Source organism: Eptesicus fuscus, chromosome 17 (assembly GCF_027574615.1).
Source record: "Eptesicus fuscus isolate TK198812 chromosome 17, DD_ASM_mEF_20220401, whole genome shotgun sequence".
NCBI classification, from domain to species: Eukaryota; Metazoa; Chordata; class Mammalia; order Chiroptera; family Vespertilionidae; genus Eptesicus; species Eptesicus fuscus.
In genome coordinates, this window is record NC_072489.1 from 44,760,129 (window position 1) to 44,783,371 (window position 23,243).

A 23,243-nucleotide genomic window follows, 5' to 3' on the forward strand; every position below is an offset into this window, starting at 1 on the left:
ATACATTCTTCTCAAGTGCACATGGGACATTTTCAAAGATTAGACCACATATTGGGCCACAGGCAGTCTCTCCAAATTCAAAAAGATTGAAATCATATCAAGCATCTTCTCAGACCACAATGGCATAATATCAGAAATCCACTGCAATAAAAATAATAAAAAAATTCAAACACTTAGAGCAGTGGTTCTCAACCTTTCTAATGCTGCGACCATTTAATATAGTTCCTCATGTTGTGGTGACCCCCAACCATAAAATTATTTTCGTTGCTACTTCATAACTGTAATTTTGCTACTGTTAATGAATCGTAATGTAAATATCTGTGTTTTCCAATGGTCTTAGGCTCTACAGCAGTGGTTCTCAACCTGTGGGTCATGACCCACAGGTTAAGAACTACTAGCAGGGTCGCAGTTTTAAATACAAAAAATCAATGAAATACAAAAAATCAATGAAATTGTTCAAAAAATACAAAAAAAAATCAATGAAACCAAGAGCTGGTTCTTTGAAAGGATAAGCAAGATTGATGAACCTCTAGCCAGGCTCACCAAGAAGCAAAGAGAGAGGACCCAAAGAAACAAATTCAGAAATGAAAGAGGAGAAACAACAACAGACCCCACAGAAATATAAAGAATTGTAAAAAAATACTATCAACAAATCTATTCCAACAAACTAAACAACTTAGAGGAAATGGACATATTCCTAGAAAAATACGACCTTCCAAAACTCAACCAAGAAGAAGAAAAAAATCTCAATAGGCTGATAACTAAGGAGGAAATTGAAGTAGTCATCAAAAAACTTCTATCAAACAAAAGCCCGGGTCCAGAGGGCTTCAAGGGGAGTTTTACCAAACATTCAAAGAAGAAACAAAACCTATCCTTCTCAGACTCTTCCAAAAAATTCAAGAGGAAGGCAAACTTCCAAGCTCTTTCGATGAAGCCAGCATTACCCTAATTCCAAAACCAGATAAAGATACCACAAAGAGAACTACAGGCTAATATCCTTGATGAACATAGATGCTAAAATCCTCAACAAAATTCTAGCAAATCAGATTCAGCATTACATTAGAAAGATCATACACCATGACCAAGTGGGATTTATTCCAGGGATGTAAGGCTGGTACAATATCCACAAATCAATAAATGTGATAAATCACATAAACAAATTGAGAGACAAAAATCACATGATCATATCAATTAATGCAGAAAAGGCATTTGACAAAATCCAACACCCTTTCCTGATAAAAACTCTCAGCAAAGTGGGAATTGAGGGATAATACCTCAACACAATAAAAGCCTTATATGACAAACCTACAGCCAACATCATACTCAATGGGCAAAAACTAAAACAATTTCCGCTAAGAACAGGAACAACACAGGATGCCCACTTTCACCACTCCTGTTCGACATAGTACTGGAAGTGCTAGCCATAGCGATCAGACAAGAAGAAATAAAAGGCATCCCAATCGGAAAAAAAGAAGTGAAATTGTCATTATTCTCAGATGCCATGATACTGTACATCAAAAACCCTAAAGACTCCATCAAAAAACTACCAGAATTAATAAATGAATTTGGCAATGTAGCAGGATACAAAATTAACACCCAGAAATCTATTGCTTTTTTATACACCAATAATGAACTCACAGAAAGAGAAACTAAAAAGACACTCCCATTTACCATTGCAACAAAAAAAATTAAGATACCTAGGAATAAATTTAACCAAGGAGGTAAAGGACGTTAACTCAGAAAATTACAAGACGCTGAAAAAAGAGATAGAGGAAGACATAAACAAATGGAAGAATATACTGTGTCCATGGATCAGTAGAATCAACATCATTAAAATGCCCATACTACCCAAGGCAATGCAAGCCCCATTAAAATACCAACGGCATACTTCAAAGACCTAGAACAAACTCTCCAAAAATTCATCTGGAACAAAAAAAGACCCTGAATAGCTGCAGCAATCTTGAGAAGGAAGAATAAAGTTGGCGGAATCACAATCCCAGATATCAAGCTATATTACAAATCCACTGTCCTCAAAACTGTTACTGGCACAAGAACAGACATACAGACCAATCGAACAGAACAGAGAACCCAAAAGTCGACCCAAGCCATTATACTCAGTTAATATTTGACAAAGGAGGCAAGAGCATACAATGGAGTCAAGACAGTCTCTTCAATAAATGGTGTTGGAAAAATTGGTCAGATACATGAAAAAAAAAAAAAAATGAAACTAAACCACCAACTTACACCATACACAAAAATAAACTCAAAATGGATAAAGGACTTAAACAAAAGACGGGAAACCATAAAAATCTTAAAAGAAGCCACTGGCAACAAAATAGCAGACATTTGTCGTAGCAATATCTTTACCCACACAACTCCTAAGGCAATGGAAACTACAGAGAAAATAAACAAATAGGACGATATCAAAATAAAAAGCTTCTGCACAGCAAAAGAAACCATCAACAAAACAAGAAAGCCCACTGCATGGGAGAACATATTTGCCCATGTTATCTCCAATGAGGGTTTAATCTCCAAAATTTATAGGGAACTCATACAACTTAACAAAAGAAAGATAAACAATCCGATAAAAAAAAAATGGGCAAAGGACCTAAATAGACACTTCAAAAGAGGACATACAGAAGACCAGGAGACATATGAAAACATGCTCAAAGTCACTAATCATCCAAGAGATGCAAATCAAAACAACAATGAGGTACCATCTCACACCTGTCAGAATGGCTATCATCAACAAATCAACAAACCACAAGTGCTGGTAAGGATGTGGAGAAAAAGGAACCCTCTTGCACTGCTGGTGGGAATGCAGACTGGTGCAGGCACTATGTAGAACAGTATGGCGTTTCCTCAAAAAATTAAAAATGGAACTTCCATTTGACCCAGTAATCCCACTTCTAGGAGTATATTCCAAGAAAACAGAAACACCAATCAGAAAGGATATATGCACCCCTATGTTCATAGCAGCATAATTTACAATAGTTAAGATTTGGAAACAGCCTAAGTGCCCATCAGCAGATGAGTGGATTAGAAAACTGGTACAGCTACACAATGGAATACTATGCTACTGTAAAAAAAAAAAAAGGAACTCTTACCATTTGCAACAGCATGGATGGACCTGGAGAGCATCATGCTAAGCAAAATAAGCCAGTAAGAGGAAGATAAATATCACATGATCTCACTCATTTGTGGAATATAATGAACAACATAAATTAATGAACAATGATAGAACCAGAGTCAGAGAAGCATCGAACAAACTGTCCAACCTATGAGGGAAGGCAGGGGGTGAGGGGATAAGAGATCAACCAAAGACTTGTATGCATACATATGAGCATAACCAATGGACACAGACTGGGGGTGAGGGGGATAAGGAGGGTGAGTGGGGTGAGGACATGTGCTGGGGAGTGGGGCTGGGTGGGGAGAGGTCAAGGGGGGAAGGGGAGACATATGTAATACTTTAAACAGTAAAGAATTTAAATTAAAAGTAAATTTAAAATGGATCATAGACCTAAATGTAAAATCTAAAATTATAAAACAGAGACATAGTATAATATCACTTGAAAGCAGACTGTGACAAGGTCAAGATACATACCATACACCCTAAAACAATCACCAAAATAACACCAAAATGCTATAGCTAAAAAGACAACAAGAGATACTAAGATAATTCAAAATGGATCATATACCTAAATGTTAAATCTAAAATTATAAAACTTCTAGGTATAAAACTTCTAGGAAAATAAATAGAAAACTTTTGAGCTTTTGAATTAATCAAAATCCTTAGTACCAATATCAAAAAGCCCCCACAACTGATAAAAATTTTTTTGATAAATTAGATTTCACCACCATCGAAAAATTCTGCTCTTCAAAAGACACTGTTAAGAGAAGGAAAACCTGCCCTGGCTGGTTTGGCTCAGTGGATAGAGAGTCAGCCTGTGAAATGAGGGGTCCCAGGTTCGATTCCAGTCAAGGGCATGTACCTTGGTTGTGGGCATATTCCCAGTGGGAGGTGTGCAGGAGGCGCTGATCGATGTTTCTCTCTCATCAATGTTTCTAGCTCTCTCTCTCCGTTCCTCTCTGTAAAAAATCAATAAAAAATAAAAGAGAGAGAGAAAGAAGGAAAACCCTGTTCCTGAGGAGGAGAGGACATTGCAGGGCTGGCAGCGCTACTACATCAAGGGCATCAAACAGATCTTTGTCTATGGTGCACACTTATTTCAGGTCCAGCAACAGGAGCTTCAGCCTGTCTGACTCTTCAGTCCAGCCCTCTCCTGACTGAGGCTTGACTCACAGGATTGCACCATTCCAACCACTAACTTGGGGCCACAAGCCCCTTCCCTTGCATATACCCTGGGTTTGTGCATGTTTTCTGTTGGGTGGAATCAGGGCAATTTCTCTTTTATGTGTACATATGATATATAAACGTTATTTAAAAAGCAAACCAAAAAAAGGAAAAAAACTACAAAAAAGGAGCCAAGTTCTCAGCCTAAAGGAGCTTACTTTTTAGTGGAAGAGTCAGAGTAACCAAATATATAATACCGTATTTTCTGGCGTATAAGACGACTTTTTAACTCAGGAAAATCTTCTCAAAAGCCGGGGTTTTATACGCCAGAAAATACGGTACTCACTCTCAGCTCCAGCACTGGGACAGCAGCTTGGGGGGGGGGGGGGGGGGATACAGGTACCATATTTTCCGGCGTATAAAACCCCGGCTTTTGAGAAGATTTTCCTGGGTTAAAAAGTCGTCTTATATGCCGGAAAATATGGTACTAGAGGCCTGGTGCACAAATTTATGCACCAGTGGGATCCCTAGGCCTGGCCTGTGGGATTGGGCCGAAACCGGCTCTCCGACATCCCCCAAGGTGTCCCAGATTGTGAAAGGGCACAGGCTTGGCCAGTGATGGCGAACCTCTGACACGCGTGTCAGTGCCATTTCTGATGACACGCGGCCGCTGAGGCGGCCGCATGCCAAGGATGAAACATTTATGTTATTTAAACTATAAATTTCGTGAAATAATGTTTTTTCCTCAAAGTGACACACTACCCAAGTTATGCTCGGTTTTTTGGCGAAGTTTGACACACCAAGCTCAAAAGGTTGCCCATCACTGGGCTAGGCAGAGGGACCTCACTGGTGCACAATAGGGGCCAGGGAGAGACGTGGGAGGTTGGCCAGCCGGGGAGGGACCGCTGGAGGGCTCCAGGGTGTGTCTGGCCTATATCGCTCAGTTGCGATAGGCCGGACCCCAGCAGCAAGCTAATCTACCAGTCAGAGTGTCTGCCCCCTGGTGGTCAATGCATGTCATAGCAACTGGTCAACCAGTCGACTGTTTGACCCCTGGTGGTCAGTGCACGTCATAGCAAGCGGTTGAACGGCCTTAGCATATCATTAGCATATTACGCTTTGATTGGTTGAACGGCTGACCAGTTGACTGGACACTTAGCATATTAGGCTTTTATTATATAGGAGGATTGTGTCAGGTAGCGACAGCTGGTATATAGTACGAATCAAATAAATAAGGTGAGGAAATAAAGAATGACAGTGGTCATGTTGTAAATAGGAAAACCTTCGAAGGCCTCTATGAGGAGGTAATATTTGTTCAGAGGCCTGAGTAAAAATGAGGGAGTGATATATAAAATATCACAAACAATAAATCAACTCACCAGAAGATTAGCATTATAAATCATGTTAATCTGTCTTGTATATTATAGTTTATATGAATATGAGTGATGTAGAACATTTAAAATATTTTATTCACTTAGGAAGTAAACAGAACAAAATTATATTTTCATATAATGTTTCCATTAAAATGTTATCTCTCTCTCCTGTTGGGGAGAAGTAGATAAGCTGGAGGAAAACATTTACAAATCACACATCTGATATAAGGACTTGCACCCAGAATATATAAAGAACTCTCAAAATGCAATAAGACAAACATCCAATTATTAAAAAATAGGCAAAAGATTTCAACAGATGCTTCATCAAAAAAGATATTTAGATGGCAAATAAGCACATGGAATGGTGCTCAACATCATTTATCATCAGGGCAATGCAAATTATAACCACAGTGAGATTCCACTATATGCCTATTAGAACATTCAAAATTAAAAAGACTTGCTCTGACTGTTGTGGCTCAGTTGGTTGAGTGTCAGCCCATGCATTGAAGTGTTGCAGTTTTGAGTCCCGGTCAAGGCACGTGCCCAGATTGCAGGTTCAGTCCCCAGTCTGGGTTTGTGATGGGATCAATGTTTGTCTCACACACTGACCTTTCTCTCTCTCTCTTATTCTTTTCCCTTCCTCTCTCTCCAAAAATCAATAAAAACATTAAAAAAAAAAAAAAAACCGACCATGCCAATTGTGGTGAGGATACACAGCAACTAGAACTCTAATACACTGCTGATGAGTATATAAAAATGGGACAACACTTTGAAAAAATATTTGCCATTTCTTTAAAAGTTAAATTTGTATCTATGTCCCAACCTTTCTACTCCTAAGTAATTATCCAAGAGAAATTAAAGCATATCTTATCTGATAAAAGGGTAATATGCAAATTAACCATCACTCCATCACAAAGATGGTGGCACCCAGTCCTCTCAGCCCCACCAGAGTCCCCCATTCCTGGGGGGGCGGGGTGGCCGCTGAGAGCGGGCAGCCTGAGTGGCCCAGCGGAATGCCTGCTTCATCACCGCAGCAACGAGGCAAGCATCTGCACCCAGCCACAGATGGGCCTCTGGGCCACGGAGAGCCTCTGGGCAGCGGGCGCGGAGCAGCCAGGTCCCTCAGAGAGCTACTGGCGCAAGAATTCGTGCGCAGAGCTACTAGCATTTATATAAAGACTTATAGACAAATATTCCATAGCAGCTTTGTAATTGTCAGAAACTGAAAACAACCCAAATGTCTTATGAACAGATTAAAGATCTTATGAACAGGTTAAAGGACCCATTGTGGTACCTTCCTAAAATAGAATACTACTATGCAATAAAAAGCAATGAACTACTGATATACAACCTAAATACCAAAATTATGCTGAGTGAAAGCAAAAAACAAAAAAAAAAACAAAACAAAACAAAAAAAAAAATGATGATTCCATTTACATAAAATTCTAAAAAATGCAAACTAATTTATAGTGACAGAAAACAGATCAGTGGTTGCCTGGGGTGGAACAGTGAGGCTGGGAAGGGCCCTAAGGAAACTTTGGGGATATATTCATTACCTTGATTATAGTGATTGTTTCACAGGTGTATCCATATGTCAAAACTTACTGCACTTTCTAAATATGTGCAGATTATTACATGTATTTATACTTCAATAAAACTATTTTTTAAAGTCAGGCTTTTTTCCCTCAATCCTAATAAATTAGAGGTAGTAATTACACTAAGAAGAGATTTCTCTCATTTTTAAAATTACTTTCTTCAAATTATTTGCAGGAAAAATTCAAAGTACTTTCCTATATTACTCATGGATTAAGAAAAATACTTTTTTTTTTTTTAATCCTCACCTGAGGACCTTTTTTTCTATTAATTTTTTTTTTTTTTTTTTAGAAGACAGCAAAAGGGAGGAGAGGGTGAGAGGGAGAAAGAGAGAGAAAGAAACATCAATGTGAGAGAGACACATTGACTGGTTGTCTCCCACATGCACCTTGACCAGGGCTGAGGATCGAACCTGCAATTGAGGTACATGCCCTTGACTGGGAATTGAACCCACAACTCTTAGGTCTGAGAGCCAATATTCTAATCACTGAGCCAAATTGGCCAGGGTAAAATAAATATATTTTATTTCAAAATTCAACTTAGTCTCAGCAAAGGTCACACAAAATTTTATTCAACTAAAAATATTTACATAATTAAATAACCACATTATCACTAAAATGGGGTACACAGTTATGTGAAGCTAAAGGGGTGAAATTTTCTTAAATCGGTATCTTCAAACAATTTCTCAAATGACAGTTTTCCTATTATTTTATCTAACACTAGAGGCCCTGTGCATGAAATTCGTGCCCGGTGGGGGGGGGGGGGGTCCCCCTCAGCCCAGCCTGCACCCTCTCCAATCCAGGACCCCTTAGGGGATGTCCGACTGCCGGTTTAGGCCCAATCTAAACTAGCAGTCGGACATCCCTCTCACAATCCTGGACCGCTGGCTCCTAATCACTCACCTGCCTACCTGCCTGATCGCCCCTAACTGCCCCCCCCCGGCCAGCCTGGTCACCCCCAAATGCCCCCTCCCTGCTGGCTTGGTCACTCCTAACTGCTCCCCCCCGCTGGCCTGGTCGCCTCCAAGTGCCCCCCCCACCGGCCTGGTCACCCCCAACTGCCCCCCACTGGCCTGTTCACCCCACTGCCCCCCCTTCCAGCCTAATTGCCACCAACTTCCCCCCCTGCCGGCCTGGTTGCCCCTAACTGCCCCTCCCGCCGGCCTGGTCGCCTCTTACTGCCCCCCCCTGCTGGCCTGGCCACCCCCACCTGCCCCCCCCCCCGCCGGCCTGGTCGCCCCTCATGGCCCCCCCACCAGCCTGGTCGTCCCATGCAGCCTGCTGTTCAGTTGTTGGTCATCCCTCACTAACACCCCTGCCAGCTTGGTCGGCCCACGCAGCCTGCTTGTTCAGTCGTTTGGTCGTCCCTCACTAACCCCCCTGCCGGCCTGGTTGTAGGCAGCCATCTTGTGAGGGTGTGAGGGTTAATTTGCAATTACCTCTTTATTATATAGGATGTCTTAACATTATTATGACAGACTTTTGAACTCTATCCAGAAACAGTCTATCTAATGCTTAATTATTTCATAGTAACAATAAAATTAAAGATGATTGTTTATCATCTGGCAAAAAAAAAAAAAAGAGTTCCAAAAAGTAAACATTTCACTTGTCACCTGTTTACAGTGTCAAGCTTAAGAGTAGTTTTTCAATAAGTACAGCAGCAGCTAATATTAAATAAAAAGCTCTAATTTTAATTCCTTTCCAACAATAGTGGTACATGGTACAGTTAGATAATTCTGTTTCCTTATAAAATATCCAGCATGCAAAGTAGTTGTACCTGAAAAGTAACAACTGAAATAAACTCTTAAGCATTTTAAATATTATAGTCTCACACTTTAAAAATACTTCACAGGCAAAACATAGTTTCCTTCATACAGTTTCCTAATATCACCTTCCCCCAAAGAAAGGGAAACCAGCTGTCCCAACAGCTCCAGGCAACTGCTAAAAACAGGAAGCAAGAGTAACTGAAACTGTGGGGTAAGCCTGGTTATTAGCAACCTGTTTCAGGTCACATCAGTAATTCACTTGGAAAGAAGTGAGTAGCACTTAAATATAATATATATTAAAGGCCTATCATCAGGCAAAGTGTTTAATACACATGGCAGTTTGAATCATATATTCATTTTTCTTTTTGTTTTAGTGACCCAAATATATTTAATTAGCATTGAAATATCCTCTACTCCAAAGCTCAAAGCCCTGACAGAATATATTTTGGCATTATCATGCTGCTGTGGTTTAGACAAATATTTTTTAGTAACATCCCGTTGGGAAAACTTTTGAACATGTATCTCCAATATAGTATGTGCATTATTAAACAAACACAGAAATTTATAGAGGATGAGCTAAAAAGTCATGTTTTCTTCACCCTGGAGGAGTACTGATCTGATTTTCTCAATACCTTTGGCTATGGGGAGGCCCTACCAAATATTCAATTTTCAATGGAATTAAGTGTGTCAATATAGATAATAAAATGATACCAGTAAGTAAATATGAACTCAGTGTTTTACTAAACTTCATTGGAATTTATTTTGTGAAATATAAAGCTTAGAATTTATAAATTTTATAATCAACCATTCTCATTCTAAGAACACTGAACACTGCTTTGAAACAAATTTCTTTTTAAGTCTTTATTGTTGAAAGTATTACATATGTCCCCATTTTTCCCCCATTGACCCCACCCCCACCCCATTTGAAACAAATTTTGAATCGTTTCTTCAAACTTTCTCACCAACCTGAAATTTTAGTCTTTTTTTTAATTGATTTTTTTTTTTTAATTTCAGAGAGGAGATAGAAACATCAATGATGAAAAGAATCATTGATTGGCTGCCTCCTACAGGTCCCCAGAGGGAATGAGCCAGCAACCCAGGTATGTGCCCTGACCAGGAATCAAACCGTGACCTCATGGTTCATAGGTCAACCCAATGCTCAACCACTGAGGTCAGTAGGGGCTTAATTGACTTTTTTAGAGAGAAAGGAAGGAGGGTGTGGGAGCGCGAAACGGAGGGAAGGTAAGAGCAAGGGCGACAGGAGAGAGAGAAAAACCTAGATTTTGTTGTTCCACTTACTTATGCATTCGTTGGTTGATTCTTGTATGTACCCTGATGGATGGAACCAACTGAGCTACCTGGCCAGGGCTTATTTTGGTTTTCATAAATACAACTTTAATGCATATTACACATAGTAAAAAAGTTAACTTCAGGGGTGAGGAACATCTGGCCCACAGGGAATCATGTGATCTGGCCCTGGGGTTAGGGTTAGGGTTAGGGGTGAGTTAAATGTTTGACCAAATATAGCAGGCTAATTTTTAGGTTGATAATTTTGTGTGGCCCTCGAATTATGTTATAAATATCCAAATGGCCCTTGGCAGAAAAAAGGTCCCCAACCCTGGTTTACTTTATGGAAGAATAGTTAAAGCTATATCCTCCATTTGCATGCCTGGTAGCATACTAAGTAGGCACATTTTTACACAAAGCCCTTGATAACCTTAGTCCTTGACACATGAGTGAGTAAATAGTTTTAAGCAGTTCATGACAAACGGGTTTTGTTCATTTTTCATGTTGCTATTCTCATTGAGTTTTTTTTCTTCAATGATTTAAATATGTTTTTATTGATTTTAGAGAGAGGGAGAGGGGGGAGAGAAACATGAATGTGAGAGAAACATTGATCAGCTGCTTCCTTCACACACCTGACAGGGGACCAAACCAGAAAGCCAGGCATGTGCCCCAATTGGGAATCAAACTGGCAACCTTTAGGTGTACTGGATGACACTCAACCAACTGAGCCATACTGTGCTCATTCAGAGTTCTTTATGTAATTTGCCTCACGTTGTACTATAACATTCCTATCAAAGGCCAACTTCAGTTTGCACATCAAGTGATTCAGAAGGCTAACAAATTTGAATAAAATCACACTTATCTACCCACACATATCACTTGCTATTCTCTTACCCTGCTTTTTCTTTTTTGCACATTAACACTTCCAGACATAATATAATTGACTGTGCGCACTGTTAGTCCCTTTCTCTAAATTATAAACTCCAAGAGGGTGAGGCTTACTGTGTTTGCTATTAGACATCCCCAGTTCCTTGAACAGTCTGCTACACACTGGCAGAAATAAATGAATTCAAACCTCTAGACTTGAGCTCTTTGCCTTTCAGAAGCTATTTCTGTGTAAGCCTAAAAATGCAAGAATATTGTACAAGTTCCTTTTAACCCTTTGCACTCGCTTGCTTTTTTCTCGATTCCTTTATTCTACTCGGGATTTAATTTTTTAAATACCCCAGATTTTACAAAGCGCGGCAGTAGAATAAAAAACTGGAGTTTCTTTTCATACAAACTTATTTATTTGGATTTTTTTATATTTCAAATTATTGATACATTCAATACAATTTGACATACGAGCTGCTACCGATGCTAACCATGTCGAGTCACACTCGACATCCGAGTGCAAAAGGTTAATGCTCTAAATGAATCTTTATGAAATCCTACTCTTGGTTCAGAAATGCATAAGATTCTTGGCTTGATTAACATAATATGTTGCTAATGTTTTAACATCAGGCCTTCAAACAAAAAGTTCCTTGTAGACTGGTGGAAAATAAAACTGAGAAACCTTGTCAAGTGAGAAAAGCAGTACCTGTTGCCTTGACAATTTGTTTTTCTTCTTCAAGCAAAACATGCTCCAATCTCTAATCTGTAACTGCGATTAGAATATAAATTTCCATTTTCCTAAAGTTTCAAAATTATACAAAAAAGACCTGAACTTGTTATGTTCTCCTGAACATTCTACTGCTGTTACTCCTAGAATTCCATTCTCTGCCATACCACACAGAATGCTACTTATCTGTTCTACATCAATATATTAAGGTCGCTTCTAAAAAAATGTTTTGAGTAATGTCAGACCTTCAGTAACATATCTACTGACACAAAGGAATAAGAGAGCATATAAAGAAAACATTTTAGCCCTAGCCGGCTTGGCTCAGTGGATAGAGCATCAGCCTTCGGACTGAAGGGTCCCAGGTTCGATTCCGGCCAGGGGCACATGCCTGGGTTGCGGGCTTGATCCCCAGTAGGGGGCTTGCAGGAGGCAGCCAATCAATGATTCTCTCTCATCATTGATGTTTCTATCTCTCTCTCCTCCCTTCCTCTCTGAAATCAATAAAGAAATATATTTAAAAAAAAAAAAACATTTTAAAAGACTGGGCTTGAAGATATGTAGTATGCCATCTATTTTTTTCAAAATATTGCTATAATTAACTGAGGTCTTTCAAAAGCATAAAGGTAACAGAGCTAGTTTTTACATTCAGCCAATATATAATTTGTGCCTTTAGTAATGATTCTTGAATATTCTTTTAAAAAGCAGGTAAAAAATTCTGCTTTAGCCCTGGCTGATTTGGCTCAGTGGATAGAGCGTCGTCCTGCGGACTGAAGTGTCCCAGGTTCGATTCCGGCTAAGGGCACATATCTAGGTTGCAGGCTCCTTCCCAGTCCGGGCCCTGGTCAGGGCTCGTGTAGGAGGCAACCAATCGATGTGTTTCTCTCACATCGGTGTTTCTCTCTGTCTTTCCCTCTCTCTGAAAATCAATGAGGAAAAAAAAAAATCCTCGGGTGAGGATTAAAAATAAAAAAATTCTGCTTTATATTTAAAAGAACTCATTCTCTTACCAAATAAGCTTCTACTCACCATTCAAATTTAACTGTTATCTTTCCTCTTACAAAGTAGAGAGAAAAATCAAAAAGACAGAAATAATCACCACAGTATTTCCACCTTTTCCTGGCAAAAAATCAGGAATAGGCATGCATACAATGCCTCAGTAATGCTAAAATAATAATAGCTAACATTTATTGAGCGGTCACTTCTTTTCATGTGTTATTCTAAGCACTATACATATTTTATCTAATTGACCTCACAATAGTATGAATTAGGTACTACTATCTTCATTATACAAAGGAGAAGACAGTATAGGGAAGTTAAATAACTTAACCAAGGTCATAAAATTATACTTGCAATGAAGTGTGCAGATTCTGGAGCTATACTGTGTGGGTTCAAACCTGGCTCCAGCACTAATGAGCTCTATGACTAAACAAATTATAAAATCACTTCAGTTTCTTCCACTCCAAAATGGTCAGATTCAATGCATCAATAAGTGCAAGGTGCTAAGTATAGTGGCTGACACATAGTCCTTAATAAATTATTTATAATGCTAGAGCCCACACTGTTTAATACTGCAACCTCTGCACAATACAGTACTTGATGTTTGGAGGAATGTTATAATAGCTTTCTACTTTCAGAGTCACAACTTCTGAGTACCTAAAAGGTGCCAAAGGCTATACAATTTTACACATTTTTTTCATGTCAATCTAATTATTCTAAATCTAATGTCCTATTTGTAGGTGTGTTTTTTCCCTGACATCTCCTAGTTCCACATAAAATTACCTCATCAAACCTACCATAGAATAAATAATTCAAGGCTAAAAATATGGCATTTACTGATTTCTGATTTGTAAAAAAACTGTTTACTCTCCAAGTTACAGCTTGGTCTTATTTATACCATACCACTTAAACTCATAGATATATCTTAAAATTCTTACAATGTTGATACAGAATGTTTGAGCTGTATCTTTTAGCTGATTTACTTAGCAGCTCTAAAACACAAACCTAGAGATAGACGTCTAACTGGATTCTAACATGACTAGTTAAGAAAAAAAGATTGCCAAATGTTTTCCAAGGATAACTAGTAAAACACATGAAATACTCATCTTTATAGGCAAATTACTTTATTTACTTATTTATTGCAATCCTCACCCAAAGATATGTTTCCATTGATCCTTAGAGAGGAAGGAGGAGAGAGAAAAACATCCATGTGAAAGAGAAACATTGATCGGCTGCCTCCTGTACAGGCCCCAGCTGGGAATTGAACCCACAACCTTTTGGTGCACAGGACCATGCTCCAACCAACTGAGCAATCCAGCCAGGGCTAGGCAAATTTTTAAAAATACTGTAGAGTAATAAAAATTTGTAGTGTAAAACATTTAGACTATAATAGATAAATCTAAATTGTTACCTTCTACAATGTTTGGCCCAAGTTTAGAACCTAACATAAGCTGTCCTCTCCTTATGAATTTACAGAGAGCAATTTTATGACAAACACAATGACAGAAAAGAATGTGTGTAACACAGCCCTGGCTGATGTGGAGTGTTGTCCTGTACAGTGAAAGGTTGTGGGTTCGATTCCTAGTCAGGGTACATACCTGGGTTGTGAGTTTGGTCCCTGACTGGAGCACATATAGAAGGCAACAGATTGATTTTTTTTTCTCTCTCTCCCTCTTTCTATCTTTTTTTTTTTTTTAAAGAAGAGTGATCCTTTTATTTATTTATTTATTTTTTATTTTTATTTATTTCAGAGAGGAAGGGAGAGGGAGAGATAGAAACATCAATGATTAGAGAGAATCACTGATTGGCTGCCTTCTGCATGCCCCCCACTGGGGATCAAGCCCACAACCTGAACATGTGCCCTTCTCTGGAATCGAACCCGGGACCCTTCAGTCTGTAAGCTGACGCACTATACACTGAGCCAAACCAGCTAGGGCCCCTCCCCTCCCGTCTCTCCCCCCTTTTTTCCCCCCCCCCCCCGCCCCCTAAAATAAACATATCCATGAGGGAAGATTTAAAAAAAAAAAATGTGGAACACATGCTAAATGAACCATATTAAAAGATAGGCTAAGAAATAACAGCATATATAAACCTAAATATGAAAAGCTAAACCATTAAACTTTTAGAAGAAAATAGAGATGAACAGCCTTATGACATCAAGGTAGGTAAGGCTTTTAAAAATGTTTTTTTATTGGCCCTAGCTGGTTTGGCTCAATGGATAGAGCGTCAGCCTGCGGACTGAGGGGTCCCAGGTTCGATTCTGGCCAAGGGTACATGCCAGGGTTGCGGGCTCGATCCCCAGTGGGGGGCATGCAGGAGGCAACCAATCAATGATTCTCATCGTTCATGTTTCTCTCTCTCTCTCCCCCTCTCCCTTCCTCTCTAAAATCAATAAATATATTTAAAAATTTTTTAATTGATTTTGAGAGAGAGAGAAAGGAAGAGGGAGAGAGAGAGAGAAACATCAATGTGAAAGGAAAACATGAACCCACCCCCTACTGGGAATTGAACAGGCAACCTTTCAGTGCATGGGATGACCCCCAACCAACTGAGCCATACCAGCCAGGGCAGGGGAAGACTTTCTTGGATAAAAGACAACACAAACCATAAAAAAAAGATGGACAAATTTGGCTATACTAAAATTTAAAACATATTCCTGCCAAAACATTCCATCTGAATCAAAACATGAAGAAATGATGAGACATATCCAAATTGAGAGACATTCTACAATACAACTGGCCTGGGCTCTTCAAATATATCAATATTATGCAAACAAAAAGCTGGGGACTTTTTGTGGGTTGAAAGTAATTAAAAGGACATGGGAACTAAATGCAATTCATGATCTATGACTAGATCCTGGACTAGGGATGGAGTTGGAGAATAGTTATAAAGGTCATTATTGGGACCACTGAGAAATTTTCAATATGCACTGGATATTAGATAATAAAGTTGCATCCATATTAAATGCGATAATTGTATTATAGTTTTGTAGAAATCCTTGTTCTTAGGATATTCAAGTAAATCTTTTTTTTTTTAATCCTCACCTGCGGATATTTTTTCCATTCATTTCCAGTGAGAATAGAAGGGAGGGAGGAGGGGATTAGAGAATCATGGACTTAAGAGAGGCACACACACATCGATTGGTTGCCTCAACCAGGGCTGGGGAACTTACAACCCAACTGAGGTAGTGCCTTTGATTGGGAATTGAAATCATGACCCTTTAGACCACAAGCCAACATTCTAACCACTGAGCAAAACCAGCCAGAGTTATTCAAGTAAATCTTTTGAGGTCTGAAGTGCCATGATGTCTGCAACTTGCTTTTAAATGGTTCACAAAAAAAGTCCTGGCCAGGAGGCTCAGCTGATTGGAGCATTGTCCCCTACACCAAAAAGGTTACAGGTTCGATTCCTGGTCAGGGCACATACAGAGATTACATCGATGTTTCTCTTTCTCCCTTTCCCTCCCTCTCTCCAAAATCAATAAATATATCCTTGAGTGAGGATTTTTTTTTAAATGGTTCAGGAAAAAAATGTAGATATGAAAGATAAAGTCAATGTGGCAAAATGTTAACAACTGGCGAGTCCAGATGAAAGGTATAAGGTATATTATTACACTTTTCTATAGGAGTAAAATTTTTCACATAAAAAGTTTAAATGAAAATGTAAAACCTCTGCACAACAGAAAGTAAAGAGAAACCATATAGCAAGAAGATATTTGCAATACCATAACTAAGAGAGGATTAGTATAAAGTATAAAGAGAGCTACAAACCAATGACAGAAAAGCAAACAAGCCAACAGAAAAAAAGAATGGATATAAACAGCAATTTGCAGAAAAATACACCTTAAAATAAATGAATGTAAAGAAGCTCAACCCACTTATAATCAGTTAATAGCAAATTAAAATGAAATTTAATTTTGTTTTAAAAATTAAAAGTCTGACAATATCAATGTTTGCAAGGGACATGGCAAAATGGGACTCTGGCAACCTAATGAGAATTTTGTATTTAGTATTTTGGAAAACAATTTAGCACTATGTAATAAAGTTGAGAATCCTTTTACCCTACACCTAAGAATTCCCTAGGTCAGTGGTCAGCAAACTGCGGCTCTCGAGCCACGGTTTGCTGCTCTGTTGACTGATGAGTTTGCCAACCACTGACCTAGACTCTCGATTCCAATAATTACAGGCTGTTGTTGTTCCTTGTGATTAAGCACCTATCCCAGTGGTCGGCAAACAGAGCAGCAAACCATGGCTGCGGCTCGCGAGCCGCAGTTTGCCGACCACTGCACTAGGTGAAGAATTCTCTCTCACACACGTAAACAAGATGACAAAGCCAAGAATGTTTATTACAGCACTATTAATGACAGCAAAAAAAAAAAAAAAAGTCGGGAATACCTAAATATCCATAAAAAACTGATTTATTCATATAATGGAATACTATAGAGCAATAAAAATGAATGAACTAAAGATACATCTATCAATATAGATATATATCAAAAACATCATTAAACAAAAAAGCAAGATGTAGAATCACATGTATAATATATTAAACAAGAATATTCACTTTTATGGATACCATATATACACTGAGTGGTCAGATTATTATGATCTCTGAACGCATAATAATCTGGCCACTCAGTGGATATCCTATATAATAAAAGGCTAATATGCAAATTGTCCCCTCGACCAGGAGTTCGACCAGCAGGCAGGCCGGCCAACCACCCATGTCCTCTCCTCCCTGGCCAGGCTGCCCAGGACCCCACCCATGCACGAATTCATGCACCAGGCCTCTATACACACACACACACACACACACACACACACACACACACACTGAGTGGCCAGATTATTATGCGTTCAGAGATAATAATCTGGCCACTCAGTGTACATATTATGGGAATAATAATTCCTGAATTCATGACAGTGTTTACTGCTAGGAGAGGGCAAGAGAGGAAAATAGGACAGCAAAGATTCATACAGGCTCAACTGATCTGTAATGTTATCCCTTTAAAAAAATATATAAATCCCTCCCCACAATTAGGAAATGGGAAGAAAAAAACCACATAAACTAAATATGATGGTGGGGAGGGACAGGATAGGGGGACTGAACAAAAAATGCAGAGGGAGAGAAAGCTCACGAACAGGAACAATGGATGGAGACTTGACTTGGGGTGATAAACACACAATACAGTGTACAAATGATGTGTTGTAGAATTGTGCACCTGAAACCTGTTTAATTTTGTTAACCAGTGTCACCCCAATAAATTCAATAAAAGAGAAAAAAAGAAAATAAATATGATGGTCTATAATTATACTAACATTACATTATTTTCTATATGTTTGAAATATTTCATATGTGTTTTTTTTTAAATTTAACTTTTTGGTGGCTGTGAAGCTGGGGAGATAGGGAGAGGCTGAGGACTTCGATCTCATTGTCTTCCTAGCCCTCCGACCGTCATCTAAATGCCCTCAATAAAACAGTTTGATCCCCCCCAAATAAGATAAAATAAAATAAATTAAAACATTAGAAAAACCTCATTAAAATGACCAAGGAACTTTTAAAAACATTAATATTCCACTTAACATTTGAAATGGAAACATACCCAACAAATTTAAACTTACTGATACATATACAGTCTTCTCTTTACAAACAGACCCTGACATAGCACATTTTTTCATCTCACCCTCTTAACAATGCTTCCCAACCAAGAAATACCAACAAAATGTAGGAACAAATAATTCAACACTCTCCAAATTAATCTAATACTTTTGATTCTGTATTCTGCCTAAAAAGGGGATAGCTTTGCTACTCTGCTGGCAATTTTGTTATTTTTATTGGTTTGCTGCTCCAGTTGTTTTCCACAAAATAGAAAAAACAGCCACTGCAAACTCAGGTAACCAATCAAAGAACACAATCAAATTTCAAATGGTTGTGTCAAGTGACAAGGACCTTAGCACTCCGCAATAATTTGCTATCAACGTCCTTAAATCTAATATCTTTTTTAGGCCTGAACGGAAAACACACACACACACACACACACACAGCCACACAAAATACCAACTATTCACAAAAAGAGTTATCTTACTTCATTAATTCTGCTCTAACTGCAAGAAATTCATGTAGACAGAATATCTTGTAAACAATTTACCAAAATTTCTCTAACCAGCTCTATCATACTATTACTATACCAAACCCTTTATCATTAACCCCTCAATATATCTTTTGAATTTTCTCCTTACTCTCATTGCCACCTTCTGTATGTTCTCCCAGATTCTACCAACCTACAATAATCTCTCCACTCTGTACCAAAAAATAGTAATAGCTAATATGTATAGAGAATTTAATGTATGCCAGTATTGCTTCAATGGAATTATCCCATTTAATATATAAAACCCTGTGAAATTTGTTCTATTTTTCCTGTTTTCATGGTAAGAGAAACTGAGCAAGACTCGCTAAGGTTAAGACCTCCAAGGTTGCATGCATGTTAAGTGACAATACGGGTCTCAAACCTGGAATCCAAAATCCATGCCCTGAAACATTCCTGATGCTATCTCCTATGTTTACTACTCACGTCACTTAACATATTCCCTGTGATAGTTAACATTTGTGTTCATAGATGTTGTCTAAATAGCTCAAAATACTACATTCATTCAACAAAAATTTATTGAGAGCCTATATGCCAGGCATTGTTGACTTTTAGGCATAAAAGCACGCTACAAAGCCTCTAAAATAAAAAAGAGGTAAATTGCCCTGGCCGCTTTGGCTCAGTGGATAGAGCGTCGGCCTGCGGACTGAAGGGTCCCGGGTTCGATTCCGATCAAGGGCATATACCTTGGTTGCGGGCACATCCCCAGGTGGGGGGCGTGCAGGAGGCAGCTGATCAATGTTTCTCTTTCATCGATGTTTCTAACTCTCTATCCCTCTCCCTTCCTCTCTGTAAAAAAAATCAATAAAGAAATATATTTAAAAAAAAAGAGATAAATTTTCTAGATACATGGGCATCCCAGAAATATGGGTAAGTGCTAAATTAATAATATGAATATAGCAATTATAACTGCAAAAAACTATGTTTAGATACACAGGAAAAGAGTATAAGTCATATGATAAAGTTGATTTAACTATTTCAATGAATTAAGCTTTTAGATGAGTTAAGCAACAAAAAGACATTAAAACACACCACAGGTTTTGTGTGCTTTCTTTCACCATAACACTGTTGAAATAACCTACAGATGATTGTTCCTCCTAACATTCCACTGTAACTTGGCTTTCTTTAGGTATATACACCTGCTATCACTATAATTAGGCTTGCAGATACTGTAAGTAAATAGTATCTTTGTAAATCTTCCTACAATTATAAACTTTTGGGAACTTGCAGCTGACTGTAAATTTTCATACAATGAAATTAAATCTTAGAACTGAATGAAACCTTGCAGAACATCTTCAGCCCTCTTACTTTACAGACTGATTACTAACTTCTAAAGTCAAATTTCTGGATTAATGAGGATTATACAGCAATGCAATGAAATGTAGTGGCTAATATTGCAACAGAAATGCATTTTGGCCCGGGCCTGATAGCTCAGTTGGCTAGAGCATCCTCCCCATATGCCAAGGTTGTAGGTACCACTTCCCCATATGCCAAGGTTGCGGGTTCCATTTCTGATCAAGGGCACATACAGGAATCAACCAATGAGTGCATGGATAGGTGGAACAACAAATAGTGCATGGATAGGTGGAACAACAAATACAAGTTTCTCAACTTCCCCCTCTCCCCGGTTGTCCTTTCTCATAAATTAAATTAATTAAATAACGCATTTCAGTCTGTGTGTGCTACCATCTGCCTAGCATGTTGTGTGTATTTTAATTGCTAACTAGCTGTGTCTTCTTTAACCTCTCCAGGCCTGGATGCCTTCATTAGGAGAAATCTATTGTTGCAGTGTGATGGTAAATATTTAAAAGACCTCAGCAATATTAAGTTGCCACGGTAAAGGGGCACTGTTTCAACATTCTCTCTTTCACATGATAGCTAGCAGCGTTTGCATCCTGCCTTAAGAGACAAACTCAAGTGTACAGTCATGAAGAACCTGTCCACACACACACACACACACTAAAATGGTGACTAGTCACTGCAGAGCACTGCACTTCACAACTCTCCAACACAACGGCCCAAAAGACGAAAGCGTGGGGGGGTTGGGGGGGGGGGATAAATCTGACACCAGCTCTACCTACTGCTTTTAAAAGCTTGAGGCCTACTGGAGTCAAAACCCCAAAACGCTCTTACAAATCATGGTTTCAGGCCTCCGATCTGCATCTCGCTCTCAGCTCTCGGCTTCTGGGGTCTCCAGGAAGGAAAGGAACAGACCGCCACTTAACAGCTGACCCCCGACTTGGGAGCCATTTGAAAATAAGCATGTTTCTATGGAGGCTTGCCATTCGAGGTTGAGTTTTTCCAGGAAGTGCTGCAAACGACAAAACTGGCGTGCGGGATGCCAACTTTTGTGGTTCTTTCTAAACCGCCTTCGACCTAGCACCCTACCAGAGCGTCCGCTGGCTTCTCGGGTCCGCCGGGAACGCGCGAGGGGTGGGAAGTCCGGGGACGAGGGCCGGCAAGGCTGGCCTCGAGCGCGGACGGGAGGACGCCCGGCGGCGGCCAGAAAAAATAGGCAGACCTGAGTAAAGGGGTGTCTCTGTGAGGAGGGATGGGGACGGCCACCACCCTGAAAGAAAAGCGGGGGGCAGGACGGGACGCAGAGAGGCAGGCTAACAGGAGGCGAAGGGCCGCGCTCCGAGGCCGAGACGGGTCCGAGCCAGCCGACCGCGGAGAAACAATGGCGCGGGCGTGACGTGAGGCTGGGGGCGTAGCCGCGGCGAGGAGGAAGGGGCTACGCTGAGGCAGGGGGCGACCCGCAGCTGCGGGGCCCGCGGAGGCGCGGGTGCCGGGTCCCACGGCCCGCAGGTGGGCGCTCGGGCGTGGAGAGTGGGGCCTGAGGGGCGCAGGGAGGGGCAGGCGGCGGCTCGGAAACGGGCCGCGCGCTCGGCCGCGCACACTCCTTCCTCCCCAGCTCGCTCGCTCGTTCGCTCGCCCGCTCCGGCCCCTCCCGCCCGCGGGGCCCGCCGCACTCACCGTCCCGCCGCACGGCTGCAATCCTAGCGCGCAACTGCCGCAGCCCCCGGGGCGCGCGCCCTCCTTAACCCCGCGGCCTCGGCCCCGCCCACGCCCCCACGCCCCGCCCACGCCCCACGCCCCGCCTCCAGCTCGCTCCTGGCCAGGGACCGGCGCGCTATTCCGATCCCCGACTCCGCCGCACAACCAGGCTGCCGCGACGCTCCCTGGCCGCGCGACCGGAGGAAATCGCCGTTGCGGGACTGTGCCTCCGTCCCTCCCGGGGGGGTCTAGGCCTCTTTAAACGACAGGACAGCTGTTGTTGCCGAGCTGTGGGGTGACGCACGTTGACTACTCCTCCATGTCCTTTAAGTCTACATCCCTTAGCCTACTGCCACCTGGGACTACCTCCTGCTCCTCTGCCCTACACTCTGAGCCCTTCCCGTAGAGGAGGGGGCTTACTTTTTCCCAGCTACAGAATCTTCTAGTACAATGGACCTCAAGGCCCTTCGGGTCCAGACCTCCCCTATCAGGCCTGAATCCAATTATGACCAAAAGTACTGGCTTTGGAAGGTGTCAGAACTGGTTGTAATCCAAGTTCTACCACTTAACAAATCGTTTGACGTTGGGAAGATTAACCTGATCTCACTATCCCCAATTCCCTCACCTATAATACAGGGAGAGAGAACAATGGTACTTACCTCATAGGCTGTTGGCAGGATGAAATAAGATAATAGAGGAAAGTTGAGCATCTTTTTATGTGTCTAGTGGCCATCTGTATGTCCTCTTTGGAGAAATGTTTGTTCAGATCCTCTGTTCTTTTTTTTTGTTTGTTCTTTTTTAAAAATATCTTTTTATTGATTTCAGAGAGGAAGAGGGAGAGAGAGAAGCATCAATGATGAGAGAAAATCATTGACCAGCTGCCTCCTGCAAGCCGCACACTGGGGATGGAGCCTGCAACCCTGATATGTGCCCTGAGGGGGAATATGAACCCGTGACCTCCTGGTTCATAGGTCAATGCTCAACCACTGAGCCACACCAGTCAGGACTCTGCTCACTTTTTTAAAAAATCCAATAGTTTGGTTCTTTTGGTGTTGAAATTGTATGAGTTTCTTATATCTTTTGAATATTAACCCCTTATTGGATGTTATCACTGCAAATATCTTCTTCCATTCAGTAGATTGTCTTTTCATTTCGTTGATAGTTTCTTTCACTGTGCAAAAACTCATTAGTTT

At 40.4% G+C, this 23,243-nt stretch overlaps 1 protein-coding gene across 5 annotated transcripts in view; it reads right to left on the bottom strand.

The window, feature by feature from the left end:
* The window catches only part of NT5C2 (5'-nucleotidase, cytosolic II), an 86,081-nt gene extending 63,981 nt beyond the window's left edge, over positions 1 to 22,100 (bottom strand). For 4 of the 5 annotated variants that reach the window (XM_054729306.1, XM_054729302.1, XM_054729305.1 and 1 more), the window contains exon 1: positions 22,030 to 22,100. The gene's annotated coding sequence lies outside the window, so the exon portion shown is untranslated. Of the gene's footprint in view, positions 1 to 21,186; positions 21,347 to 22,029 lie in introns of those variants that run through there. The other variant, XM_054729301.1, reaches the window with a different exon arrangement.
* Positions 22,101 to 23,243: the final 1,143 nt, after the last annotated feature.